The sequence below is a fragment of the Passer domesticus genome, chromosome Z (assembly GCF_036417665.1).
Source record: "Passer domesticus isolate bPasDom1 chromosome Z, bPasDom1.hap1, whole genome shotgun sequence".
Classification (NCBI taxonomy): Eukaryota; Metazoa; Chordata; class Aves; order Passeriformes; family Passeridae; genus Passer; species Passer domesticus.
In genome coordinates this window covers 65002054-65023244 of record NC_087512.1, presented here as the reverse complement: position 1 = coordinate 65023244, position 21191 = coordinate 65002054, and the positions used below count along the sequence as shown (strand labels likewise).

At 39.1% G+C, this 21191-nt stretch overlaps 2 long non-coding RNA genes across 4 annotated transcripts; one reads left to right on the top strand and one right to left on the bottom strand.

The window, feature by feature from the left end:
* Positions 1 to 22: 22 nt before the first annotated feature.
* On the top strand, positions 23 to 5193 carry LOC135290015 (uncharacterized). The gene is made up of 2 exons (XR_010352771.1): positions 23 to 343; positions 1372 to 5193. It is a non-coding gene; the product is annotated as an uncharacterized LOC135290015 (long non-coding RNA).
* LOC135290013 (uncharacterized) lies at positions 3882 to 21006 on the bottom strand. Of its 3 annotated transcripts, none has more exons than XR_010352769.1 (4): positions 20604 to 21006; positions 16198 to 18302; positions 5280 to 5440; positions 3882 to 4881 (listed from the first exon to the last, which is right to left on the bottom strand). It is a non-coding gene; the product is annotated as an uncharacterized LOC135290013 (long non-coding RNA). The 3 variants fall into 3 exon arrangements; XR_010352770.1 differs by having other exon boundaries at positions 3882 to 4872; XR_010352768.1 differs by lacking the exons at positions 3882 to 4881; positions 5280 to 5440 and having other exon boundaries at positions 14698 to 18302.
* Positions 21007 to 21191: the final 185 nt, after the last annotated feature.

Genomic DNA, 21191 nt, shown 5'->3' with positions numbered 1-21191 from the left:
GAGCGGGCGCCGCGCATGCCCGGCCCGGCCCGGCCGCCGTCCCTGGGGCGGGCTGAGGGTTCCGTCCGCCCCGTGGGGAACTCGACTTTCCTGTTAAAATAACCCGACTGTGCTGTCAAAACAGAGCTGGAAAACGCCGCCGCCGCGCTGGAGCCAGGCGGTGGTGACGGAGCGGACTCGAAACCTGCCGGGCTGCTGCGCCTCCCGCCCGCCCGGGCCGACAGCGCTGAGCCCGAGCGCATCCTCTGCCAGCCCCTTCCACAAGGGCAGGGGCTCATCCGCCGCCCTCCCACCGGGCCGTGACAAGAGGAAGCACGTGGAACAGGAGTCTTGCGTCCCCGAGGTCAGGGGAACAAAACGTTTTCGCTTGCACCTCAGAGTGGCTGTAGGCAGCAGGGCTTGTCAGCGCCCGGCTGAAGGGAGGGGACGCGGGAGCCGCCTGGCAGCTCACGGGCGCGGTGGGCGCGGGCCGGTCCGGCCCGACGAGAGCCGGCAGCGTGCCCTCCGCCTCTGCCGCCCGTCCCAGCAGCACACCTCGCCATTTCGGCAGCTCCTCGGCGCCAAAGCTACGGCAAGCTGAGGTGTCGCCCAGCTGTGAGGCAGCGTGGCCATTCTCTCTGCTACGCTTAAAGAACTTTATAGTATTTCTTTCCACTGTAACTAGTTTTTAGTCTTCCATCAATTTCTCATAGGAAACTTCAGCATTACAAGTGTTTTGTCTTGTAAATTACAGGTCCCACATCAATTTTCATTCTTGCATTATCCCTGTATCAAATATTAGATCCTCTTTCTGCCCACCCGCTCGTCCAAGAAAAAAATGCAAAATTAAAATAATTTGACGGTGTTAGGCATAACTTTGTGTACCACATCCCCGAATACTTATAAAGTGATACTGTGTATCTGTAGATGGCAATGCCTACGTTTCTGCATAAGCAAGGTCAATCTCATACACTTTTGGGCATTATGTCTTACACATAATTTTAGTAAATATAAGCCTTGCATCCTTTGAAAAACAGATTGACAAGCATGTCACCATAACACAAATTGCTGATGATAATTCATGCATATTAAATAAAGACATCTCTTATTTTTAAAGTCTTCTGATATGAGAAAAAAATCATCAGGTTTGGCAATCTCAGTATGTAGATGTTCCTCCAAGGAAAGTTATAAACTCCTGTAACTCTAATCACTTTTCTTTCGCAAAAGATCAAAAAGCTTATAAAAGTATTCTGTCAATGAGTAATGATCTTACTCTTGCAAGGCTTGCTGGTCACTGATAAATGATCTTAATTCTTCTGCCAGCTGCAAAATCTCAAAAATCAACCTTAGTGAATTTTTAAGGTAACAAAAATTCTGTTCATTGGGTTCTAGGTAATAAAGTGTATTATTACTGAAAACAGTAGGAGACTCTCATCTGCAATTTTCAGCACAACCAGCTACTTCTAAGCTCACACTGTGAACTGCTCTGACTTTGCTTGCAGCCAGCTGGGACTTCTTTCCACAAGGACTGATCTGGAATACACTGGACAGAAGAAGTCAGAGGTACTGCAGATCTATGTTGGTTCTTCAAGTCTTATTCAATCCACAGGTGTAAAGCTCATAGGATTTGCAGTATAACATAAGAAAGAGCAGGCTAATAGTAGAGAGCAATCCCAGTCCCCTGTCTGAGGAAGGTGAAGCAATCAGGAAGGAGGGGAAACTCAGGACACCAACAAAAATGATGAAAGGAAGAGTTTTACTCTGCAGTTGATAACTGCTTTTTAATCTATATCTATTTACAACATAGTAAGACATTTATAACTGCAACATCCTAACATGCTGGTATGCTAAGAAACTACAGAACTTCTCATTTCCTTTCTAAGTGAATTTGACCTTTGTCACTACTCAGATTAGTATGTTTGGCTTACTTTATAGGACATTAACTTGTGTTCTCTCTCCTGTGTATAGAGTGACAGCCTATGTAATGACCTGTCAGGTGTATAAATCCAAGGGCTTCCATCCCCACAGGAATAGGGCATTACCTTCCTCCTCCCAGATTTGCTGTTGGCAATGTGCAGTAGTGCAGGACTCACACCTCACCTCACTGCTGATCCCTTACATGGCTGCTATGCTTCTTCCACTTCTTAGCCTGGGGAATGGCAAGGACAGCCATGTGTCCTGCGGTTTGATTGATGCCCCTCCTCGCTTCTGCAACATCTATGAGTTCAGCTGCAGACACATTATCTACTGTATATTTTATTATAACACCAAAGTGAATGCATTGTAGAACACTGGCATTTAAAAAGAAAAGCTTTAAATTGTTTAATACAATTAAAAGTGTATTTGTACAGTGTCTTGTTGACAAAAACATGTAAGTTGGTCTAGCTCAGAATTTTAAAACTCAATGGTTTCTCAAAGGTAGAAAAAAGCTCAGAAAGCTAACAGTTACAACCACAGTTTTTTTCACATATTTTTTGTTAATTTTGCATATTTCCTCACCTTCTCAATAAACATGTTTTCCTCTTTTAAGAAGATCTTGGGTTTGCCTTTAACTCAGAAGAATTAAAAAAACAGAATAGGCATTGAGTTTAACCTACAGTATTATAAAGTACCATTATGAACTCCTTTTCATTGTTCCCCCCCTAACCTCAGTAAATCTTCTTCATTTGAATCTTTCAGGACTGAAGTTATTCTCACAATCTCATGACTTCTGTCATTCACAATTACTAATGAGTATGCTCACTCAGTCCTTGACTTTGTTTCTTTAAAGGGAACTCTATGAAATGGTATCTGTATTAGAAGATCAGGAAGGACTAATTTCCCAATACTTTAACACACAGTGGCTGTGGCTGTTCTGAAAACCTGACAGAACTGCAGCATTTTTGCATGTACAAAAGGGCTTGGAAGTGAACAATTTACTGCTTTTTGATTATTGAGAAAAGTATTACTTTTTCAATAACAATGAGGCCCTTAAATGCTGCATAAAGCAATACCAAGTATATGCATACACACTTCTCATTAGTAAATCCTTCATATATTTCCTGACAGTATCCAAGGAAAGTCTAAATGAGAATTTTAAATCATACTCCCATGAGTCTCTTCTAAATTCGAAATTGCACATCTGCACAGCAAATCCACATTAACAATATTCTTCAGTGTAATGAAGTACAAAATTGATATATATATATGTAAATTATTTCACTTGCAGAATTACAATGACATACTTTGTGTTCTTTCTGTACAAGAAACATCCATGAGTCACTCATTAACAGCGGTGAGGCCACTTATGTCAATGATATACAGGCAGCTTGAAAGAAGCTGGCATTTTAAGTGGCATGTTTAGAGTTTGTCTATGGTACTAGAAAATGTTGTATTCTTCCTGTATTTCTTAATAATTAGCTACAGGAAGGTAAGATATATTTTATGTTTATATTTTACCTTTCACATGAAAAAACCAATGCACTGCAGCCAGGAATAGCTGTGCCACCTCATACACTGTTTGACCTTGTCTTTGCTGCTGTTGATCTTTCTGCAGCATTCCTTTGGTTTGTGAATACACAAGGCAAAAGTGGACCTTAGTGAGGTTAAGACTGAAGAGCCCTTACTGATCTCCTCAAGATATGGTGTTCTCCCTTTGTGATCACACTGGCAATCACTTGAAGAACTACTCAATTCTCCTCTTGAGCTTTTGTGACTTCTAAAAGTGTAAAACAGTAAAAACACACCATAGAATCTTCAGAAAATGTGAAATGCATAAATACATATATATTGGCATTTAGTAGTGAGACTCTAAACAGAAGACCACTTTATGAAACCTTTCTCCCCAAAAAGCTTGCTTTATTCATGTCTTCAGTACCCCAAGTTTCATTATTTGTAGCCTGAAGCTTAGAGTGATATTTGGTTTTTGGTTTGGTTTTGTTTTTTTTTTTTTTTTTTTTGTTGGTTTTTTTTTTAATGTAGTTTTCATTTGGTGAAAAATGTTTTGTAACAGCTAATGTTGCTGTCAAATCTCCTGTACAGTGCAGTACATTGCCTTTCACTTCAGTGATCTGATATGGCCTTTTACTTGGTGAGGGAGATATATACTGACTGGCATCCTTTTTTACAAGATATTAGTAAAGATGTTTTGATTTATTAAATTCAGATTTCTTTGGCTCTTGGTGATTCTTTGGTTTCAGCAGACAGTATCATAACTAGTTGATTCTAAGGTAAAAATCAACAATTACTAGATCACTCAGGCTTGCAAATTAACAGCTAACAATTAACAGACTTTTAAAATTTCCATTCATATACAGAGTTTTACATTCATTTCACATAACTGAAATTAAAGCTACTTTTGAAGTCATGAAAGGACTGGTGGATAGTACATTAACTGTCCACTCCTTCCCCATGAATTTATAAAATATTCTGTGATCCCTGACAGCTGAAGATGTTGAGCTGGACTTTATCTCTTGAGATAAAGAGATGAGAGTAGTGGGGGGCCCTGACAGGTCCACCCATCACGTTCCAGCAGGCTGCTCTCAGGATACAGCTCTGCACCACAACAGAGCTGGGAGAGCCAGGAGGGCTGCTCTGGCATGGAGCTGCTGTGCAAAATATCCTCTGGTGGATTACACAATGCATGGTTGAGAGTGATCTTGTTTGGCATGTAGAGGTCCTGTCCTACTGCAAATGCTAAATAGTGATGACTTCCAAATGCACCAGTCAGTTTTCACATGTCATCTGTCCTACGTGAACAGGGCACATTTTCTGCCATGGTGCAGTAGTCAGTATCCTGGAAAAGACTGAGCCTGGCTCTCTTCACCACTGCAAAGATGTGTCTGGTTGGGTCAGTTCTTTGTGTAGACCTGGAAAGCTCCATCTGGCCTTGAAGAAGTTCTGCTGACAGCTCACCTGCTGGCACTGAACACTGATTAGGCTACTGATGTATAGCCTGTTACTTGAAATTCATATGAACAGCTGTTGAAATAGTCATTATGCAGTATTATCTACCGGAATGTATTTGTCCTTTTTATGTAAATTCTGAATTGTTCAGTAAGTCTGTTTCTCTTTTATAAACTGTGATTTTCATGTTGAGCATAATAAAAAATACTATTTTTTTGTCTACTCTGAAATGTCAAATTATATGTAAATAAAAATGTACACTCCATATTCAGATCATGAATTGTCATACTGCCAGTCTATTCCAATAAAGAATATTATTTTATAGTTGAACTCTCTGGGGTATTTCAGGTGGCATATGGTTTCTATATCAAGCTTAAAAGGGTGACACCCTTTATATGTGTCCCTAAGAATCTTACCTGAAGTATAATGCAATCACTTTACTTTTCCTTTCATGTTTATATCAAGAGATTGGATATGTACGTTTCCAAATTCACTATCAGCATATCTCCACAAGTCTATTGCATACAGACATTCATATTTAGGCCTTTGAAATGGCTTGAGACACTTAAGGGCTAGCCTGGGGAAAAAAAAAAAGTTATTTTATGCTATTATTTCAACTTGTTACCTCTTTAAGTTTGTTAATGGCTAGGTTTTAACCTCTTATGAGAATGATTGAGCTTTTGACAGAAGATCGTTTTTTCCTTATACCTGTACTTAGACTTAAGCAGATGGCCATTTAAGGATTGGGAAAGAAAACCACAAAAGCCCATTGTTCTTTCCAGTTGCAGTGGAACTAGCAATTTTATCCTTAAATGCATATGCTCCATATCTCTCAGACATTTAGTAAGGTAGCCCTGCATTTTGTTCTTTGCCAGCAGTTTTCATGGTATGCAACTCAAAAGTTGTTTCTTTTTCTGATTGCTACATTTCATTAATATAGTTCACATTCATATGTACAAATGCAGAGTTTCTGAACTGTCAGGCATACTTGCATTTACAAGATTAATATTACCTTCTTTATGCTGTTTTTATTCCACAAATAGGGAAGAGAAAGGAAGAGCAATCAAATGAAGGAGTGTTCATCTGTGTGCTAATGCACATTCATTCCAACATTAAATGGCATATTCATAATGCTGTAGACACATAAAATTTAACAATGGTGCTGAGAAAAACAGAATGTTTCAGCCTGATGGTAGATTCTCTGTTGACTGTTAGGGGCTGAGTAGAAAATGGTGTTCCAGTGACTGATTTTGAGTGGAACAAACCACACATCTAACAAGGCTTGACAAAAGCTATTAAAATCTCTATCTTTCTCATCACTTGAACACCTGCATGCCATCTACTTTTCTTTACAGGGTAATAGAGTGTTTGTGTTTTTATCGGAATAGTCTTGAAGCATCTTCCATTTTATAAACAAAAAATCATGAGTTTCTTTAACCTAGTTGTGGACAAGAAATAAAATTTACACATGCACATTTTAAAACATATTAAAGAGTGGTGGTTGTTTGTTAGTACCAGGCTTCATCTGTTTTGCAACTAAAGAAAATAATTTTTTACCAGATTAAAAAAAAAAAGCACATGCAATTTCCTTGTTTAAAGATTGTTAAGAGTGTAAAGTGTCACTGTGTTTTATGAACACTATGACTTTCCTGAAACAGCGTGTGGGTTTGTGGTGTACACTGTTTAATCTGCCCAAGAGCGATATTGCTTTCTCGTGACTCTTCTTCCACCACATATTGTACACTCCACTTCAATGGACTGATTTTTATTTACTGCTGAGTCAATATTTACCACTTTGCTACTGCCTGCCTGTTTTAATCTCTGTCTGAGCAAATGAATGGTACCAGGAGCTTTTTACAGCTTTAGGCCTTAATCCTGTCACATTCATCGAGTTTCTAGTGGAAGTTAAGGATGCTCAACACCCCAAAGTACTAGAATGCCTTGGTTATTATTGTTTATTTCTTCTATTGCAATAGCCCTGGAAGACTTGATTAAGCCATGGGGAAATACTGTGAGGCAGGACAAAAATAAAACCTAGAATGTGCTTTTTTTTCCACAGTGGTTTTCTGACCCCATGGAACAAGTAATAGGATTTTTTTTCCCTGCATGTGTGAACAGAAGGGATCCAGTAGTACCAGAAGCATACACCAGAGAAGGAACCAAGTGTAAGAGGAAATATGACAGAAATGCCACAACAACAGCCATCAAGAAGCTGCTTTGATTCACTAAATCGTTTTGTAAATAGAGACTCCAGACTGGTTTCAGTCTTTCTTCCGGAAATCGGTATATGGCTTTGTAAGCAGTTTATTCTGACAAGTTTCCAGCAGTGATTTAAAACCACAAAATCTGCTTGAACCATACAGGTATTAAAATATCAATAGGGCAAATGAAAATCAGCTGTGCAAAGCTTTCTTCTGTAAATACAGGTAGCTCACATGTAAAAAATTGTATCATCTTGGAGTAGACTGTCAGCTGTGTTGTAAAGACACTGTCCTTAAACACATTCTGGGAAAAATACATTTATCTTCTGTAATTCCAGTGTTTTCTTCTATATGTTAACTGCAGAATTTCCATTGCAAAGACCACTGTGACTCTCTGAGCACTGTGTAGTGCTGCTAAATGAACAGTAGTGCTCTAATTAATCTAATGTCTACAAGGAATAGTTGCTGGTACTTAGTATCAAGTATTTTATCTCTATTTTTCCTGGGGGACTGCACAAAGAAAAGAGGTAGCAAATACAGTCACATGGAAAAATAGAGGCATGGTATGTATTCTGGTTTGCATTTGCAGCTTACTCTTCTTTCTAATAAACATAGAAAGCTCCAGTCTTGCCCCAGGAAGAGAGAGAAATAAAACGGAGAGCAATCCTCTATTATGTATAATTAGACCCTGTGTTTAAATATACTAGTCCAGAGGAAAATAATTAAACAGGTAACTAAATAAACAACCAGCACTAGAAAGCCTAAAACTGGCAGTTAAATCTAGGAAATTGTTTCCTGCTCTTGAGGTCCACGTGAACATTGACCAGTCCTGTTTACCTCATTGCACGTCTATGTGTGCAAATGTGTACATCCATCTTTGTGTTTTTTCTTAGAGAAAGAGACTGGGAATCATCACCAATGCATGCTATTTGGCATATTTTCAGCAGGCATAGCAATCAGCAATGTTTACTTGAAATATGAAGAGATATGAATGTTTAATTATGTCATTGCTAGATGATTCAAACAATAACACATGGACCTTTGGGCTACAAGATTTTCATAATTCTAAGAATTCACAGTGCTTTCATATTACATAAGAAATAATATCTAACATACAATGAATTTTTTCTCAAGATGCAGCCTTACAGTTTTTGCATTAACACCAAGTGACTACTTGAAAAATCAATATTTAATTATTTTAATGTGCTATATATTAAGCAACAGAAAATAAAAAATAAAATATGAAAACTGTTAAAATCAACAATTTGGATTTTACCATAGATAAAATTTACTGTGACAAATGTGATTTTCCATTGAATGATTGGTGTACATCTAAATAAAAATAACTGGTCTCAGGAAAGTTCCAGTGAGTTTTATGTGTTTGTTTCTGTACTGCTTGTGCAGTTTTAAAACTGTCATCCTCAATAACTTACAAAACTGTAAGGAAATGCAGGGCTCAAACAAAAGCATTACAACCCCCCAATAACTCTTTAACAAAGGATATAAGTATTTATTGGGGGAAAAATACCCCCAACAAATGAATTGTTCATGTTTCATTATCTGTGACTGCCATGTTAATTCTAAACTTTTAATTTATAGGCCTCCAACTTCACTGCTATCACAGCATCCTTTTTTAAGAAGTTATATTTCAGAAGGACCATAAAAGCATTTTAAATTTGGGAAATGGTGATTGTTACAAGGCCATGTTGCATAATATTATACTAAATAAAATACTTGAATTTGAAGAAATTTAAAGTTTCATAAAAGAAGGAAAAATAGTAGATTTGCTGCACAATTTTATACACTGGTCTGACAACAGGAAGGAGAATGAAAAGTAAAGTCCAATGCAAATCATTAACTAAAGGTATCAGCTGTCAGTTATATCACATTTGGAGAAGACTAATAGGAAAAATATCTACAAATAGCTTCATTCTTCCTAAGACAAGTTATCTAATTTTGGCAAAGTGTGTGTTTTATTCACTGATTACAAGAATTGGGAGATGGATCTGGAAATTTTCCAAACCCTTTTGTAGATACTATATATATGAAAAGTAAAATATATATATGTGAAAAGTAAAATCATAATAATCTTTTATGTAAATTGGAAAAGTGATGTCTGATTTGGTGTGTGAAATTGATGGATTCAGAAGTACATAAATATTGGTGGAACTCTTTACCCCTCAATATATCTGGGCACTTGCCAATGGAGTGTTTTGAGAAGCTCACTAGTGCCCTCTAAGATATTATTTGATTGCGTGTTTATTGCAAATATTTGGCCAAAGCCCCCCATGAGAGCCTCTCCCGAGAGAGAGCAGACAGGACTAAATTAACTGAGCAGAGACAGAAGGGTTACCACTGTCAAGTGAAATATGTGAGCCCTTGGCCTAAAATGCTTTGGACACTAAATTTATTTACAGGTGCCCTTATAAAGATCTAAGTTTTTACAAACCTAGCTTCTAGAGCTTTTTTGATAGGTGTCACTGCAGCAGCAGGCAGCTGCATAACCTGCCTGTCATGTCTGTTCAGGCTCATGTGCAGCTCCCATTGTTTCTTCTTGCAATCTCTTTACAAATGTGCTATGGGCACAGGACAAATCTGGTGGTCTGTAGACTGATACAAACCAGATTATTTTATAGTTAGCTGCTCTCCATTAAAAGATTTAACAATTCCCTACCTCTACATAAAGCAGTGTAATGCACATGCTGAGCACCTGAAAGTTGTGTAAGTACATTTCCCCAGTAATATATCACTGCTTATTCATACACTTTTCTGACTTCACAGTGCATGCATCACACAACAAAATTTCTATTGTGACATAGTAAACAAGGTGTGTGAAAATCAAGGTAATCTGAGGATAAACCTTTACAAGCTACCTATGAATTTATCACCTTTGTTCATATCAGCACACACTTTTTCACATAGAGGCTGTTTTCATAATTTTACAACTGAGAAGGACATACAAAATTGACACACACTGCTACTTTTTCTCTGCTTCATAGTTTTAGGTGGCAGCACCATAATAAAGACTTCTGCTGCCCATGATCACATAGATAAACAACAGAAAAATCAGTGTCAGATGCAGCTCAAGCTACAGAAAATTCTGAAAAGTGCACCTTTGTGTAATATGGTGCAGCCAAACCCTATATTAATTGCTATATTTCTGTTCTTTGGCTGTTAAGTGGCTTTTCTTTTATGATTGAATAGACATATTTCTGCTGATTTTGTCATTTTGTTTTTTCTTTTCATGAGGATGTGATCTTAGCTGGCCTGAACCTGCATGAGATAAATTCCTTCCTGCCTATTTCCCACTCTTCACTGAAGTGAATGCTGATTTTTTTTACCGTTCTCAGTAGGAAGTCCATTGAGCCATCTTTTCATATTATCTCACAGATGTTCTTATATAGTCTGTGGGCTGCAGTGTTGCAACATGGAACTTTAAATTCCTCTATGCTTCAGATCATACATCAATATTGCCTTCTCATCCTTTTTGTTAAAAACTTCAGCAATATTCAAGAAAATTAATAGTTTCTATGGGTCTCCTTTGCCCTTGGATCCAGCTTGTTAAAAACCTTGTGGCCTTTTCTCCACAATTTTGCAGCATTTTAAGTTTTCAGCCTTCTAATTCACAGAATCACAGAATAATTAGGGCTGTAATGGACCTTCAGAAATCATCTAGTCCAACCACCACAAATTTCATTTACTTTTCATCCCAAAAGTCAAAGAATCATCAGGTTGGAAAAGAACTTTGAGATCATCAAGCGTCACCCTGTAGTAACAATCAAGTCCAACTCATGACCTAACTAACAGGTCTTGGTCTTGGAAAGAAAATGAGGCTAGCAGATCCTTTGGGATTCACTGCTCCCACTGATATCAAAGCTGGCTCTGATTCTCCAGAGAATAGGCTCATTCCTGATGTGTCTCTCCAACACCATGACTGACCATGCTCAGTCTTACCAGACAATGCTATAAAATTCAAACACATGTCCAGGGTGTTTCTTAAGTAGTGCACTACCTTATTATAGTGACATATTCCCTGCCTCCTTTGTCCTTATGATATTTTTAATGATTTTACTGGGCTGGCATCTACAGTACTGTGTAACACACTCTCCTTTTCTCTTCCCCAATGCAGCCTCATGACTATCATTTTATCATGACTAAAATAATCTACAGTAAAATCACTACTACATTTGGTGTCCACATAGGAACAGCCTATTTAGGTGCATAAGCACAACCCATCATGCTATTTAGCCCCTGCACAGCTCACTGTCCTTAGCAGGACAGTGTCAGGGACAAATCATCATTCTTTTAGGAAAATACCTGTTGTGACTTGTTGCAAAGCGAGAGGGGTTTTGTAGACTGGCTGAAGTGATGTTGAAGTTGCAGATGAAAGATAATAGATGCCATGTCCTTGCCCTAGGAAGTACATTGCAGATCCATTACATCAACATTACATCAAGGTTTCTACTGACATAATTATATTAGGCATTGATCTTGCCTACTACATTATCTATCAAGCAGATGGTGAAGTAACACAAATATATCGATACTACCACAACAATTTACCGTGCAATGCCACTCATGAAACCACACATTTGGGTTATTTAGCAGTCATCAAAACCTTTGCTAGAATGTAAAATTTCTTGGGGGAAAAAAATCAGTCCAATCTAAGGAAAATAATTTGATCAGGGTCTGGCAAAGCATTAAAATCAGGGTATTAAGAAGGAAACAGTCTGATCAGCAAAATAATAAGATTCCCAGAATTAATAAGAGTTTATTTTTATTTCCTCTGACTTGATAGCTACTGGAAGAAAGAGTATGTTTTGCCTGACAGTATTTTCTATGATATAAAACATTTCTTTGTAGGGGACACAAATCCATGAATTTCAATTTTAACTTCTCTAAATGTCTGATACCATTAAGGATATTGCTGGCATTATGAAGGATCAGCAAATACATGCCAGAGTAAGCACAACAATCAGAACCAAAGCAAAAACAGAGTCCCAGAACCCAAGATGCAGAAGTAACTCAGGGGAATATTAGTACATTATGCACCATTGCTAACATTTCATCTAAAAATTATCCTAATTGTTTATCTGCATCCATTTAACAATCAGACTTCACCATTAGAATAAAAATCAGTATGGCTGAGATAGATGCAGTATGTCATGGAGTGTAAGACAGGGACAAGAAACAGCACCTAATAGCACCAGATTTGGGACATCTGCGCTGTTAGATGCAAAGCAAGAGAACTGATCTGCCCTGTGAGTTGGAAGCATCAAAGAAAGGTCCTGTCCAGGACCAGGAAGCACCCTGAATCAATCCCCTTACTGCACCCTTGCTAGCACAGAGGCAAACATTATCTCCTGTGCTGTACACTTTGCTGTCTAAGGCACAGTTTTGTTCAAAGTTCTTTCTGCTGGACATATGTGTAACATTAATGCAGCTTTCTTTCCATGTCATATGCTACTGTCTTCTCTCTTACTACACAGGATGAACTTTTGTTTCATAATTGCCCCCCTCCCATTTTACTGCGGTATGTATCTAACTACAACCTAGTCCTAGAGTAGCATGGCAGATATTCAGATACACTATTTAATACTAGTCTAGTGTTTGATCTATAAATCCAGGACAATAGTGCTGCATGAATGCTGCTTTGGAAGAGAGCTTTTCTGACATACTGTTTGCTTTCACATCTTTCAATAATTTTCTTACACATTATAGAGAGGAAACTTGAAATGCTCACGTTATGTGGCATAATTTTGTTACTTTCTTGTTCTTTATGAGAAGACTGAATCTCCTGTGCTATTGCTGCCACCTGAGGCTTTTACTGTATTTGCTGTAGTCTTGTCTGGAAGACTGTATTTGCAGAACCAGAAAAAAACAAATCATATAGAATAAATGATGCATCCAGTCTGTGAAACTGCCCAACCTAAGAAATGGCAAGATATTGCTGAATTCATGGACATGAGTAAAGTTGCCCTGACATTTCCCCTTTGCATTGTCATATTTTCCAAATAACCAAAACATCTTGGATTTAAAGAGAGAGGTACTTCTGCTTTTCAGAGGTGCATTCTTTGCACCAGTAAATAATCTCTGTTAGTTGCATATGCCCTTCTGATAGAAGAAAAAGAGCACAAACTGAATGTTACATTGCAAGACAGGTACAGTTTAGTCTCTTTCATTTACCTTTAAAGCTTTTTACTTGACTATTCATTAAGTGCAGAAGTAATTCAGCTATACTTACTGTGGGAGTCAAAGAACAGGCAACAGTTTCCAGACAAGTGGAACCTGCCTCCTTTGACCACCTAGGGCAGGCCATACCATTACTAACAATGGAGCAGGAAACACTAGAGATTACTATAATTACGGCATTTGACCAGCTTTCCAACCAGAAACTTTACACTAAGGTCTAAGAAACTTCACACTCAGGTCATAATTTTCTAATGGCTTCGAAATGACTTGCTGAATGCAAAGCTTTTAAACTGAGTGGAAAAAAGGGTTGGTGTTGACCTCTCAAAATGCCCTGTAAAGGTACAGCTGATTGGAACATTGACTTCTAGAGGACTTCAATAAAAACTCAAAGATTTCTGTCAGTATTCTGAAAAGCACATCCTTTTGTCTCTCCCTGTAGCAAGACACATCTACATCAGCAGTACACCGATTCTCTGATAAAAGTGAATTCTCTGCTGACATGCTTGTCAGGGTCCAAGAGACATGTAACATACAGGAGTCTCCACTGAGTAGTCCTGAAAACAGAAGCTTTATGGTTTAGCTCTAAAGCTATAAAGCTCTGGAGGACATACTGACCCTTGCCTATAGTATTTTACTACTTCAAAAACCATCTCTCATCTACCTATTTTAATCTCCATCATTGAAGTTTATCTCTTTTGTTTTACATCTGCTCTTTGTATTTTTGGCTGCATTTTACAGTTACAAAATGGCATACACAGCACACCAAGATTATACAACCAGCTACACTTGTCTCTATACAATGCATAGGTTTTGATTTTTGAATCTGACTTTAGTTAAGAATTTTGAAATTAGCATGAAGGTCTCAGTAACCTGTTACTGTGCTCCAAGTCATCAGAGTTGAAATCACAGAGCTGCAACTACTAGCTTAGTGATTGGAATTATCTGTTATTAGCTATGTGTCAGGAGTGAATGTGGTTAGATAAAAGGTAGGAGAATAGAGACAGTGGTGAAGGTAATCTGGCCCCTAAGGAGTTACAGCTGTGCCAATTATCAAGCATTAAGAACAAGCCTGCCCTTAATAGGCCACAGCTGGATCCAGTTAAGAGGGGTATTATAAAAGAGCAGGTTAGCTGGTGGTGATGGGAAATGGAGTGTGTTGTCTGTGCTGAGAAGGAGGAGTCAGTGTTGTGAGGAGCTGTGCCTGAGAAACCACTGAGAAGGTATGGAACCTTGGCAATAGGACAGCAACAAGTGAAGTCATTAGAAGTGACCAAACTTTCAAATCAGTGATGAAATGACTGTTTGAAAATGTGTTTACACCTTACAAATGTTTGCTTCTGTGAAAGAAGCAAATGAATGTGAGTGATCTGTCACATGATGTCTTTAACTTACCTCGGACGTTCAGTCTAAGGTGTTTCACAAAGGAGATGACACTTACATGTGACCTTATAGAATAACTTTATGAAGTTCCATGTGACTTTCTTATGCAACATGAGAGATCTACTTGCAACAGACAAAACCAAAAGGAACTGAGAAGGCAGTTAATTTTTACAAGCACAAAAGCAATCAGACTCATGAATTGAATTAGGCAACCAAACTATAATACAGTGTATTTTTCCAGACCATGATCTCTTCACATCTTTTGAAACCTACCCATAACAGTGAAACAAAGAATTGAGTACACAGAGATTTTCCAGATCAGCGAAGCCTTTTGAGTGTTGTGCTGGCAGGGAGCACGGTCCAAGCAGCAGCCTGGCAGGTTGTTTCACAGCACAGCATGGCACAGGCAAGATGAATACTGCAGCAGTAGAGCAACATGAAAGGAAGAGTGGCAGCTCACAAAAGGAAGAATGACAGAAAAAAACCCACAAATGAAGCTGCCATGAAGAGCTATTTTTTAACTGTACTCATCACAGGGCTGGCCCGCAGCAAGACAACTGGTGACGAAGACCAACCTCTGCAGGCACCAGTACATGCCCAGAAAAACAGCTTTTTTCCCCCAGCATTTACATTTTTACTGGTCTTTCACTTTTTCATTGATGCTAGAGATCAGAATGGAAAGCAGGACATTTTTCTCCTCCTCATTCTTCCCATGAGCATGCTTATGCCAGCATGAATGTCTGTCTGGTCACAGGGTAAACCCAGCTGGTGTATCTGAGAGGAAATAGAGAAACATTCAGGGTAGCTGGTGGGCTCATGGGGACTCACAGTAGCACCAGGCAAGAAGGGGGCATGGAAAGGTGGGCAAGACCATGACCTTCACCAGCTCTGACAATTTATGTGCACCTTCAAATTATTTTTTGCATTTAAAATATGCTGCCATTTTTAAAGTTTGCAGGCTTGAACAACATGCTCATTTGAGCTTGATGGAAATTGGCTGGAGGCAGCCTGCAGCAGCATTGTCTAACACCTGCTACCCTGCCAGCACTCACCAGTTTCTGAGCTGGAACAAGTGAACATTGTTTTATGAGAATCCAATATGTCTATGTTTGTTTACAATCCTCATTAGGAGAAGGAATTGTTAATCCACCACTAAAAGTGACTACTTGATCAGGAACAAATACTTGCAGAGCCATTGGCACCTGCCCACCAAATGTAGAATGCTGAGCTCACAGCACAGGCAGACTGCAAACAGCCATACAAGCACTACAGCTTTTATTAAATTCATTTGGAAGTGGCCATCTTCCCATATAATTAGCAACATTTTTTCATAACAAATGCAACCAAAATGTTCAAAAGCTGCCTTTCTATGTGTCTGCTGACCTAACTGTATCTATGCCAGAAGCTTGGGTCGCTGCTAGTGTATCTGTGTGAGGTAAACACTGTAAAATGTGTTTGCAAGTGATGAATGGTAACTGCACAAGTTCGCTGCAGACCAACCTTTGGCCTCCTTAGGGTTTCTCTCTTCAAAGCGAGGCTAACGTAAGCCACTTAGACTAACCTGGGTGAGACTTCAAATGCAAAGCTCCAGTCTGTACAGATATTTGTCCTACCCCAGTACTTCCCATATTCCTGGAAGAAAAATATTACTGTGTAAGTACCTTTAAATAACTTCACTCAAATTAATTCCAATGCAGATTCACTAAAAGTTTTCACTGTTTTAAGAACAAGTGAAGAAATAAGGTTCTACTCATAGTATCATTGTCTTCACTATTATTTTTTTCAAAATGGCTGGTAATTATCCTCAAGGGAGAATGAGAAAGAACATTTCCTGGTATTAACAGTATGTGAAAACATGTAAACCAGTGGTTTTGAAATGCAGTAGTTACCTTGTAAAGTCACGCCCTTATTATTTCACTGTAACTCATCTGTGTAGTTATGCCAAAAACAAAAGTGTATGCACAGGATATGGCATGAGACAGCTGGGATAGAATGTTATTTTGAGCTATTTCCTCACACAAAACCAGTTCCTAACTGCATGTTCTTATAGGGTATCTGCAAGGTGTGGGGAAAGTTTAAATGGACAAACATTATTAACCCCCAAATCCTTTGATTCTGGGAAGTAAATGAGGCTATGGAAAGTACTCCTTTTTTGGCAAATATGTAGAAGAGAGGTGCTAAAGAACAACCTCTGCAGGAGGCTTTTCATCAGGCAGAATAAAGGCATAATCACTGCAGCAAAGCATTTTGGACATGATTGCACAAATTTTAGTTCTTGGGTCAACAGAAAGAAATACAAGGGAAACATAAGCGACAAACTGGATGTTTCTATCACTGCTGCTGCTTCTCTAGATTATGTAAAGGACACTTCCAAGCCCCCAGTAGTAACAAAAATAGCTGAAATGAATTCTCCATTTATCAAGTCACTTGCTGTTATTATTTACAAAGCAGTGATCATAAATGACAGACAAATCCAAAGCCTTTAAACATAATGAGTAATGTCTGAAGCCCACAGGTGAGATAACTATATGCACCGTACATAAATGTTACACAGGTCTGACCATGTAATCAGTTTTTAATACTGGATGTTTAAATCTTTGTAATTGGTTTTTTTTGTTTCTTTTGTTCTTTTTTTTTTTTCCTTTTCTTGGGGTGTATTCTGTTTTGTTTGTTTGTTTGCTTTGTTTTATTTTCCGTTTTTTGTTCCCTGGAATGTAATCCTTAGCTGCCCAGGCAAACAAGTAAAATGGGTGCTTTATTCCTATCCTTTGTGTTGCAAATCTGTTATAGAACAGAATCTTCTGGAATAGAGACAGGCATAGGCAATTTTGCCCTTAAGTCTCGCAGTACTCTGTGCATGTGGAAAAATACAGTACCTCCAGCAACAAAGTCCTTGGTGGGAAGTTGGAGAGGATTATTCTGGGCAGCTATCTTGTCTCCCTAAAAACATACTTTTTCCTTCAAAAAGGCCTGTCTTGGGAAACAAGTGGGCTGACAAATCAGGTCAGTGCATGCTTAGGTCAAACAAAAAGCAAGATCTTCCTAAAAACTCAACAGTTTCTGCTTTTGAGTTCAGACACCCCCACACTTCTCCTGCACTGAGCTCCATTTCCACCCTGAGTGGTATTTACCAGCACTATGCTGGAACCCCCTTATCTAGTATAGTCTTCCATATTGCACATGGGCTTCTGTTGGCACACGTTGCAAGCTCAGAAGGTGCTTTGTTGATACCATTCTGCTGTACAAACACCAAGACATTTGTCTTCTGTTGTGAGGCAATGAGGCAGAATCACACAGCAAACAAAAGCCCTCCTCTTCATGGCGGCCTTTGTACAAGCATCTGCCAGTTCACCTGTCTCAAACTTGTTCCCCTTGGCTCACATTTCCCAGTGCCAGTCAGTTCTCCAGGCTCATCTGTGGTGTCCTGAGGCAGCAGTTTAACACAGCATGGCTTCCCAGCTCCCAGTGCAGTTAGGCAGACTGTGGCTCTTGCTGACACCAGTGACTGCGCAGTAAGACAGCTCAGGCAGCCCCTCCAGCTTGAACGCTGAATCAATCACCTGAATGCATGGACGAGGATGGGGATGGGCAGGAAACATGAACCACAGCTACCCGGATTCAACAGTTGTCAGCTGCCATGAAGGAACACTCTGCACAAGGACACAGCTTTACGAAGAAAACAAAAGAAAAAAATATAATGTATCTAGCAGGATTTCAAATTACTTATGCTAGTATTTGAAACTCTGAGTCAAAGAAAACAAAAGAAAAAAATATAATGTATGTAGCAGGATTTCAAATTACTTATGCTGGTATTTGAAACTCTGAGTCAAACAAACCAGTAGAAACACGGGACTTGGAATTAAACTGGCTAAAGCTCCCTGGAAACTACACCTGCCATTTGCATATGCTTCTTTGAGAACTGCAATCCTGACAGCTTTTTCACATCTCTTAAAATAAATGTATATTAAATGTGAACTTCTTGGCAAGGAAGGGATTTTTGGTGACTTGTAGCAGCAGGAAATGTAACTTGTTCTTACTCAGTAAGGGCTAACCCTAAAATAAAATAAATACTAAATCCTAAAATAGAAGAGAAATGGTTTATAAAAGATGCAGAAGAGACTGGACATGCAGAAGAATGGTACTTTCCACAAAATGTAATGGACTTTCCACACTACAGTGAGTCACTAAACACGTAACCATTTATTATCCCAAAAAGGGAACAGTGCAGCACATCAAATGTACTAAACACAAGCAAGAAGCTCTCAGTCACCCCATAATTTAGGTCTGTGAATTTACAAATTGTAAACATTGGTCCAAAGAGATGCTGTGAATTCCTCAGGTTTCTAATATGATGGTGGACATGTTAATTTGCACTCAAGTCTGCACATCAAATACTCAAGCTACTAATGCATTAAAGAAATAGTGTGAAAATAAATTAACCTGCAAAAGATTATCAAGATCTGCCATAAAATATTTTTTTTGTCTTGGACTTCAATATTCAGTCATTTTTCCTCTTAAATCCCTCTTTATTCAAACAAGATGTTTTGGTCAAAAAAGAATGCTTCCAATTTTTAAAAAATAGTATTTAGTGTAAAATTTGTAGTTTTTTTGGCCTTTAGTGAGAAAAGATGCTTTGAAACAACACAGATATAGCAAACCCTAGCTCTGTTAAAAAAAAAAAATGCTAGGGTTCAGCTGGCTTTTAATCTCTTCTACTGTTGTTGGAAGTCCAGAACAGCAATGTTCTGCTAACTGGAATCCTCTGTCCTCAAGCCTAGCTTTTAGTCATGGTCGGGTTATCCTAACCTGATCTCATGTTTCCATTTTCCTTCAGTTTCAACTGATTCACTTTGTTTTTCAGATGTATGCATACACAAAAAAACATCCTCTAGCTTCTGAACTTCTCCATATTCACTGCCAGGTTTACCCATTTCCTTGGCAACAAAATTACTTCAGACCAAGTTATTGTTACATTTATTTTAGGCATCTATCTTGCAGATCTATTTTCTTCTTTTGTGTGGTCCAACCAGAACAGTTTACAATGGTTTACTTTCTTTTAAAGCTGATTATACTTAGCAGAGCAGATAAAAAACTCAAGTCTTTGAAGACTTGTGGAAAGCTGTGAAGGCATATCCAGGCTGCTGCTAGTAGCCCTGCATGGGGATGCTTCTAAGTAAGGTGGAATTAAGTAATCATTAACAGTCCTTGTCCTGTCCCCTACAACTGTGATCCTTCTAACAGTAGGCCTAAATAAGCGGTTCATAGGTTATAACAACTTACCTCATGATAAGGCTTTCAGCTTAACAAAAAAGTTTCAGCCTTCCCCACCACCCACATTAGTCTTCCTGTCCTAAATTAGGACAGGCCTATAATACTAGCAATAGATAACTTTATAATTTTGAATTTGCATAATGGCAATTTCCTTTTTACCTAGTTTTTTTCTTTCTGTTTGTTCCTTTCGCGTTTTTAAAATTTCTTTGGTGGATTTTTTAATTTTTTAAAAATTTACAGTGTATAAGTATATAGCCAGCTTCAGAATCAATGATCTCTGATTTTTTTCAATCTTGTGAAGAAAATTTGTTTTAACAGCTACACAAGAAAATTAGTGTATATGTACCTTGAGCTACAAATACAAAAGTATAGTACAAAAATATACAACTTAAAAGCAAAACTATGTTAATATTGTGCATGAATCTAATACCAGAAGGCCTAAATTAGATCAAATTTGCATGATTGTAAATACGTAAACACGATACAGTTTATTTTGGGTACAGAACAGAAAACAGGAAATAATACAACTGGCCCACTCATCTGCAGATGCTAATTTCAGGAGAGGATCTCTTGCGTGGAAATTTACTGGCTGCTATATTTCAGTAGATTTCTAATGTAAACTGCAACAACTCTGGAGCTGAATTTCATTGTAGTGTATAGTGGACTGCAATAGACTCAGCTTATTAACATACCTACCTTAATGACCACAGCATAGCTTACATTTTGTCTTGTGCTGCAGAAACTCTCCCTCAGAAACACTGAGCTGTGTCAGCCCAGTACAGGGTACAAGGGATCTAGGGCACGGTTAGTCCTGAACCCTTACTCTTCAGCACTTGGAATAAAATATCAATTCAAGCGGTCAGATAATTACTTTACAACCAGAAGACTGATTAAAAAAAAAAAACAAACCAGTATCAAAAATCCAATCTCCCACCCGAGAGTAGCACCAGGAGCTGCTATCTACGCGGAGCGGGGCGCTCTCAGCTCCAGGCCGGGGCTGTTTGCCGCTGTCTCTCGGCGGTGCCGGTACCCGCGCGATGAGGGCAGGGGCGGGGGCGGGTCGAGGCTCCCCGCTCCCCGTTCCCCGTTTCCCGTTTCCCGCTCCCCGCTCCCCGCGGGCCGGCGCTCACGCCCTCCCGGCAGCGCCCGGGAAGCCCCAGCGGCCCCGCGCGACCGCCGCGCGCCGACAGCGCCCCCTGCCGGTGACGCCCCGCTGCGCGAGCAGCTCTCATTGGCCCCGCTTCGGTGGGCGGGGCTCAGCCGGCGCTTCCCGCGCTTCTATTG